Source organism: Halichoerus grypus, chromosome 8 (assembly GCF_964656455.1).
Source record: "Halichoerus grypus chromosome 8, mHalGry1.hap1.1, whole genome shotgun sequence".
Taxonomy (NCBI): Eukaryota; Metazoa; Chordata; class Mammalia; order Carnivora; family Phocidae; genus Halichoerus; species Halichoerus grypus.
In genome coordinates, this window is record NC_135719.1 from 82,327,798 (window position 1) to 82,336,432 (window position 8,635).

Here is an 8,635-nt window from a genome sequence, read left to right on the forward strand (position 1 = left end):
TTCTCATAAGACCGCCCCCCGCCCCGACATTGTAATACCCATGCTGCCTTCCCCTCACTTTCACTGTCTGCCTTGAGCTTGTGCAGAGTGCTCTGCATTGTGCTGCCCCCCCCCCCCCCCAGGCTGCTTTTGTCTGTGCATTTGTAGCAGAACTGTTCCTGCAATCCTATGGTTGAGCCGACTCTCTGCATGGAGGCAAATGCTATTTGTTTTCAAGGAGAAGCATGCTGTTTGTAAGGAGCATGGAATTTGGAATCGGGGAAGAGCCAAGTTCAAATCTCAGTTCTGTTGCTCACCTGAAATGACTTTGAACAATTTGATTTATGTTTATGGCCCTCGCTTCTCAAATCTCTTAAGTGGGAATATTACCAACCTTGTAGAATTTTGTGATGATTGATAATATGTGATATTCCTAATACAGAGCCCATGCTTAATACTCTATTTCACTGATTATAAGACATCATGGATTATAAAACACAGCATTATGGGTTGATCATATTTTCTGGGAGCAGAATTTAACATCGAAAGAATATGTACCAGAGGACCCTGTGCACCCAAAGAAAGATGGTGACTTGGAAAAGTAGACAAGAACAAAAACAGGAGGATAGAGCATTCCAAGGAAAAATCTTACCGAGTTTTGCTTGGCCCGGTCGTAAACCTTCAGATAGAAGAGAATTTACGATTCTTTTGAATTACGTTTTGGTCTCTTGCAATTTCTGGCTATATTAGATAGGACGATTTGGTGCAAGTAAAAGGAAAAAATCAAGAGCTCTCAAGGATAATTCACAAAGTCCAAGGTGAAATCAGATGGCTTCAGACCGCTGCCCTGGTCTAGGACACCTGTGTGGGTGGCCTGCTACCATCTCTGCCCCAGACGCTGGGAACGGAAGCTCTGCGCTCTTTAGCTCCTGCATTTGCTCCTTGTTCGGGGCAGGAGAGGTAGGATAAAGGGGGCTGAGATCTGGGGTGCAAGACTTGGGGGAGGGGAAGAGGTAGCCCCTTGTACTGCTTTGTTTGGGGCCTTAAGTCTGTCTCTAATCTAGAAAAAGGAATTCCCTGGCCGCAAAGGGACAGCTTGGAGGCAGCCCACGGAGCATAGGACTTAAAGACCCGGAGGCTGTATGCGGACCTTTCCCCCTTGTTCCATGTCTTTCCATTTGCAACATCTGGTGCACCTGTGTGAAGGAAAAGACAGAATGCAGTGAATCGAAGAGTCAAATTAGGAATTTCCACAGCTGAAAGGGGCAGAAACAAAGTTTTTTAATTCAGAGGCATCCCAAAGAGGAGATCAATATATGCTGTCCCATACTCTGCCCCTGCTCTCCCTTCCTGGCTCCTCCTTTTCCATCACTGTAGCAACACTTCCCTTTTTTCTACTCCCTTTAAGCACCCAAGGAAGTTTCAGGTTGCCTAAGAGAGATTTGAGGTGTAATTTTCTGACCTCGGTGGAACGAATCATCTTGGGAGTTTACCGAGAGAACATTTGGGCTGAATCTCCATCAAACTATTTATAGCCATCAAAAATGCATCAGACTATTTCCACATCCATCAGACCATTTACCATGAAGCAGCCTGTAGCTTCCCTCACCAGGGGGACCTCAGTCAGGAAGAGGGAAGAGGGATGAGCGTCCGGGTCAGGGGCTATTTAGTCTTGCCTCCAAGATAGCAGTTCTCGAAGGAGCGGCAGCTTCTTACCTCGCGAGGAAAGATATCTAGTGGCTGCCGGGGCTGCATTCAGGCGGGATGGAAACAGGTGGGCACCGTAAATAAGATAGACCAGAATACACAGGTTCAGGCCCGGGCAAAGGGTTTTCCATCTTAAAGGCCAGCATGACACCAGAGTTCGGTCTCTGCCTTTATGGGGCTGAGCACAACCAACTATATCCCGAAGCCAGGGGAATCCCAATGGGCATGAGATTCTTTGGGCAGAAATAAAATTATTTCTCCACCTTTCTGCTCCAAGTTCTGGAAGCTGCCAGCTTGCTCACCAAACTGCTGCATTTTGTGTCTGCTGACGCAGAAGAATAGCACTTCCCTATAGCATACCACCAGATGGTAATTGGATTCTAATAATAGAACAAAATACAGAGAATTCCCACTGCTTGGCTGGGTTTTAACTGATGTGACAGCAGAGAGCCAGCCCCTCTAACACGTGCCCGCGCGGGGACTGAGCTGTGAAGGCTGGCCTGGTAAGCTCCCTCTAAAACCTGGGCTCGGGGAGGAGCCACAGGTACCAGTTGGCGTGGCCGAGTGGGCTCCAGCCCTCTCTTTCTGGGTTCATGCTAGAGGATGATCTGCTCCTTGTAGTTTCAGAAATCCCCAAGGGAGGCTGGGCTTCTGCACGGAGGCCCGCTCTTCTCTCTTCTCTGCAGTCCCCAGTGGGCAGCAGTCTTCTGGAACCGATGACTTGATTACTTTCTCTCGTTCCCACCACCCTTAGACCATATCTGAGCATACGGTGACTCCCAGGAAGTTCCCTGCCATAAAATATAAGATATTTTGGGTGGAATTGGGTTTTCCTCTGGGTCCTGACTCCAATTTTTGGAGTAGTGAGGACTGCATCATTTTGGCATGGGAATAAGCCACCTGCAGGACTTTCAATTTCTCTATGCTACTTGGAGGGCATTTTCCCAGGGAAGTTCCTCAGAATGAAAGTCATGAGAAATTTAGACTGCCCTGAAAAAATAAGGCCAGCTGATCAATGTAACCTCTGTTTTCCAGAGACCATTTCTGAAAATATGCCCATGATGGCAACCCACTAGATTAGGGCCCACCTACTAAAGAATCAGGACTACAAACGCACCTAAGATAATCACTGATTTCTCGATTCACCTGACAATGTTAAACACCAATATTTGCTCACAGTGTTGTAGGAGAAAAAAGTCATCAGGACATGAGGTCCCTGACCTAGAGTTGTCGACAGCCTGAATCACAGACTGAGCCTCAGAAACCACCTAGCCCAGCCTCCTCTTTGTGTAGATGAGGAAAATAAGAATCAGGTAAGTAAAGTGACTGGTTTACTTTGTTACAAATTGGTGAATGAGTCAGGAGGCATCCAACATATGACTCCTATCCATATAGTTACCATGCAAATCGAAACTAGGCACGCATGCTAGAATCAGCTGGAAAAGGAGAGGGGATGTGAGGGTAGGAGGAAGGTCAGGACTCAAATGTCTCGAGCTCTAATCTCTGTGGTTTGCCTCGTGAAGGACTGTGGACAGTTTGGAGAACCGGAATGCGGGCACTCTCAGAAAAGGAGAGCGAGCCCTACACGTGCGTGGCCCTTACAACCTCTTTGCTGTGTAAGTGCAGAGAGATCACTTTGGGCTGAGCACGGAGGGCAGGCTCCCTGGAGGTAGGAACATTTGAACTGAACTTTGAAGGACGGCTGTGGTGCAGAATTAGGGCAAGAGTGGGAGCAGCTGGCCTGGCCGGGGCCAAAAGTTGCAGTTCTGAACAGTAGTTAGTATGGATCTGGCGCCCTTTTAAATGTGGCTGGAGAGAGAGAGCTCAGTGCCTGCAGTATTCACGAAAAACATTAGAGGTGCTCAAAGCATCAGGGGTTAAATATCAGGATGGACAATGAGGAAGTCAGTTATCCGAGGCGAAGGTAGGAAAGAGTCACAAATGTTGCCTGTTAAGAAGTTAAGTTTTGCCCTGAATCTGAGCGTGTATATGTCGGCAGGCAACTGTATGTTGAGATTCATTTCTGCAGGAGACCAAGACATTTAAAGAATGATATAATAGTAGAATTCCTGTGTTGGTTTTGGGGACTGACTATGAGCTGGAAGGAAGTATCTGGTGAAGAACAGAGGTTAGCACTCCCAGAGCTAGATTTTCTTTGGGGCTTGGGTTAGTGAGTAAGTGACTTCGGAAATCCCATATGCAGATGTTTCCTGCCTAATATGACCTAATATGAGATGCTGGCTGCCTCCCCTGAACCAACCCCAAAGATGTCACATAAACAAGTTTGATGTGTCTAATAATGTGGCAAAAAAAAAAAAAAAAAAGGAGATCCTAGGGAGGCGGAATGTGATTGTGTCCTAGGGGGTGTGGGGGACGAGGGGGATCGAGTGTGAAGAGGATTTCCACTTCTCCCAGAGAGGATCTGAGGCAAACCCTGGAACAGAACACACGAGAGTTTTCTAGTTGTTTCCTGCTCATTCACTTACGTTGCCGGGACAGAAGTTTGCTTGCCAGGCAGAAAAACAACCTCACTGGCCCAGCACCAGCTAGAAGCATCAGGATGGTATCAGGGAAATGCTGGAACTCACCTGGGCCGAGAGCAGACAGTAAATTGGGGCCAAAGGCCTGGTTCCTGAGGCTCCCTCTTTTCCAGGCCTTCCTGGCCCATAGTATAAAAGTTAAGAGTGTGGATTCTAAAGCCAAACAGACCAAATTTTATTTCTGCCTCCACCACTTACTGCTCTGTGACTTTGGGAAATTTACTTTGCTTTCTCTCTTTGTTTTCTCATCTCTAAAATGGACATAATAATATTACCAACCCTTAGGGTGGGTTAAAACAATGCAAAAGTACTTAAGACTGGTTCGATACATACTAAGCGCTTAAGAAATGTTGGCTGTTATTTTGAAAACCAGAGGAAGTTGCCTCGAGGGGCAGTGTTGCTGTTTTGGGAGTTGGGGAGTATTTAGGGAATGGTATGTTCTAGGGTGTGTGTGTGTGTGTGTGTGTGTGTGTGTGTGATTCTGTCCTGCCTAACCCACTATAAGCTTTTTCAGTCTGAGTTATTAAATACTCTCTATCAGTTTTCTGTTGCTCCAAAAAGGTGTTTAATAGTGGCTTAAAGCATACCTCTATCAACCTGTATTCTACAGGCTGGCAATTTGGGAATTTGGGCTGGGTTCTGCTGGTGGTTCCTCTGGAGTCAGCTGCTAATCAGCTAAATGGTTGTGCTTCTGGGTGTTCGCTGGATGCCAGCCAGAAGAATGAGTCAACTGGGCCTTCTAGAATTCATCCGGCTGGCTTGAGCTTGGGAGTCCATAGGTATATTTTTCACACACTGCCTGTTCCCTGAACTCACCAGGAGAGGCACAAGCGAGGATCTGAGCTTCCGCCCTTTCTTCCAGGTATCCACTATCAGCCAAGGCAACTGAAACTCCCAGCGTAATATGAGTTATAGAGGAAAGGTGACAATAAATCTATACTCTCAAAAAAAAGCAACAAAGGACAAATGTATGGCAAAGGATGCAGACTTAATAGACCAGACAGATTTAAAAAAAGCATTGGAAAAAACCCTCAATAGCATAAGGGAAGCTTTTGGAAACACGAACTAGGAACAGTCAAAGAAAAACGGACTAAAGATGCTGGGAATGATAATTGATAAAATGAGGGACTCAGCGGGTCTTTTGGAAGCAGAATGGGTATAGCCACAAAAATGAACAAATGAAATGAAAGATCAGGTCAAGAACTCTCCCGGAGGATTTTAAGAAAGATAAAGACAGTTGAAACTATAAAAGTAAAGGCTAAGAGCGATGGAGGACAAATAAAGCAGTTAACATCTGTGTATGAGGCATCTCAGAGGCACAGAGCAAAAATAAGTGAAGGAGAGGAAATTCTTGGAAAAAAGCAGTCAAGAATTTTCCAGAACTAAAGGAGGATGTGGGAGATTTAATGGTTAACAGCCCCCAAGTTGTTTCATCTCCTTACACCCATGACCTTTGGTGGTCCCCTCCACCCTGATTCTAGGCTTGGCTGAGTGACTTGTGTTAGCTGATAGAATACGAGAAGAACTGATGCAAGCAGAGACTTTAAAAGTGCTGCCCATTGGGGCTTGCCATCTTGTGTTGCTTTTATTTTATTTATTTACATTTTAAAGATTTTATTTATTTGAGAGAGAGAGAAAGAATGAGCTGGGCAGGGAGGAGCAGAGGGAGAGGGAGGAGCAGAGATGAGGGAGAAGCAGGCTCCCCGCCAAGCAGAGAGCCTGACCTGGGGCTCCATCCCAGGCCCCTGAGATCATGAGCTGAGCCGAAGGCAGACACTTAACGACTGAGCCACCCAGACGCCCCCTGTGTTGCTTTTAGAAGCCGAGCTACAGTACGAACGAGCCCAGGCCAGCCAGATGGATGATGAAAGACAAGTGGCCCAGTTTTGTCCCATTCTTCCGGCTGGCATCCAGCTGACACACAGAAGCACAACCATTTAGCTGATTAGCAGCTGACTCCAGAGGAACCACCAGCAGAATCCAGCCCAAATTGCCAGCCTGTGGAATACAGGTTGATAAAGGTATACTTTAAGCCACTACATTTTGGTGTGTTTATTATACAACAACAGAAAGCTGATATGGCATATTTAATAACTCAGACTGAAAAAGCTCATAGTGGGTTAGAAGGACAGATTTACACACACACACACACACACACACCCCTAGAACAAGAACATAAAAGGCAAAGGGAAAAATTCTAAAATCTTTTGGAGAGAAAAAAGCAGATCAAAGGAAAAAGAATCAGATGGTTATCAGAATTCTCAACAATCCTGAATATAACAAAATGGACAGTATTTTTGAAGTATTAGAAAAAAAAGAACTTCCCATCCAGAATTTTAGATCTACTCAATCATTTAAATATGATGGTTCAAATAAAGGTATTCTCAGACATACCAGACCTCAGAGATTTAACATACAAAAACTGCTTGAAAAAAATCATTAAAAGAATTCTTTCAGTAAGAAGAGACATTAAAACCAAACACTATGGATATAAAGGTGAGAAAATAAATCAGGAAATTTAAGTTTTGTCTGAAAGGAAGCAAGAAAAGGAGAGAGGGAGGAGTAGGCATATTCTTAATAACCCAGAAGTAACATTGTCGATGATAGCAATAGGAAAAAACTGAATGTCATCATAATTAAGCAGTAGGACTCTTGAGCCAGATGCTTTGGGTCTAAATCCTGCCTTGGCCGTTTCAGCTGTGTGACCTTAGATGAGTTACTTAATCTCTCTGGGCCTCGGTTATAAACTAAGATTGATGAAACAGAACCCATATGATAGGATTATTTTGAGAATTAAAAGACCTAGTTTTAAAACCCTTGAATTTGCACCTGGCTTGTAGTAAGCTTTCAATAAATGTTTGATGTTGTTATTAATATGGGGAGGAGGCTAAAGGGAAGTGAGAAATAGAGAATTAAAATACATGGACCAAATGAAGCACGTTAATTTAGAGAGCAATAAGCACTCTGAAGACAATAACTCAAATGGTGGGACACCTGGGTGGCTCAGTGGGTTAAGCGTCTGCCTTCAGCTCAGGTCATGATCCTGGGGTCCTGGGATCGAGCCCCACATGGAGCCTGCTCTGCAAAGGAACTTCAGGTCACACATCCCTGGGGGGAGGGCGGGGGGAGAGCGCACCCTAACGATGACTAAAATTGAAGTTCCCACCAGGTGAGGTGCACGGGAGCCTCAAGTCAGCTTCGTTAAAGAAAACGTGACGTGTCTTGCACGCTCTACTCTATGCAGCCCGACTCAGCTGTCTACTACAAAAGCAATTCTTTAGTTTCCCTGTCTTCAACATTCCTTCTTCTTCCTCTAACCCGACCCTGTAGTAGCCATAATTAAAGTCATCTGTGGGGAGGAATACTATTTTGACTGGATTCAGGAAATGGTGTTAATTATTCAAAAGATCTGTGACCATAGCAGAACCTTTTAATCCCATCAGCATCCTCATGGGCCCCTGCTCAGCTAGTGTCCTGAGGCTCAAGCTAGTGTCTCTGGTGAAGAGATCTTTCTGAAGCTTAACTTGGAAGTCAGATAAGGGGATATCTTAGGTCTCAATTCAGTAGGAAAAGGGATGGTGATCAGAATTTAGGATCCTCTTACAGACCTTCTCGAAGAGGTGACCGTCATGACGGCCAGCACCGACACCATTCTCCTGGCTCTGTGTCTGCTTCAAAAACCAGCTCTGATTTTTTCACAAAGCCCATCAGCACCAAATGCTCCTCGCTGTGTTCCTAATTTCACCAGTCACTAGATCTCTGATCGGTCGAATTCTGACAGTGGTGTTTTAGAGTCCTGCTCGGTCACAATGGCCATGTTATTTGGGAGATGCTGACTCATTCTAATATCCCACTGGACTTTTAAAATGTATTATCATAGAAAAATGCTACCCACCTGGCCAATTTCATAAGGACTCTGTAGCCCTGAAAGTCTAGGACTCTGTATATCTTATTGTGTGATCTTGGGCAAATTACTTAACCCCTTCAAGCCTCAGTTACCTTGCCTATAAAGTGGAGGAAGTAATCGGATTGATTTTGAAGGGTTATAATGAGGATTAAATGAGATCATACACGTAAAGCACCTAGCAAAGTGACTGGCTCCTGGTAGCTTATAGTAAGTGCTTAATAAATTTTGTCACACGTGGCATTGGTGAAAAGGGAAAGGTTTGTATCAGATAGGGTCAGACTGGGAAAATAGAAGTCATGCTACATGTTTTGGGACTTACAAGTCTTAATATAGAGAATTAGGGCCAATTAACCACGAACTGTTGGTCAGAAAAGTCAACACCCCCCCCACCCCCCATCTCAGCCTGAAGAACTCAAGTGGGTGCTTCTCATGAGCTCACCAGAAATCATGGCGATTCTCAACAATCCTGCAGCATCCCCACTAATGATCTAGGTCATGATGA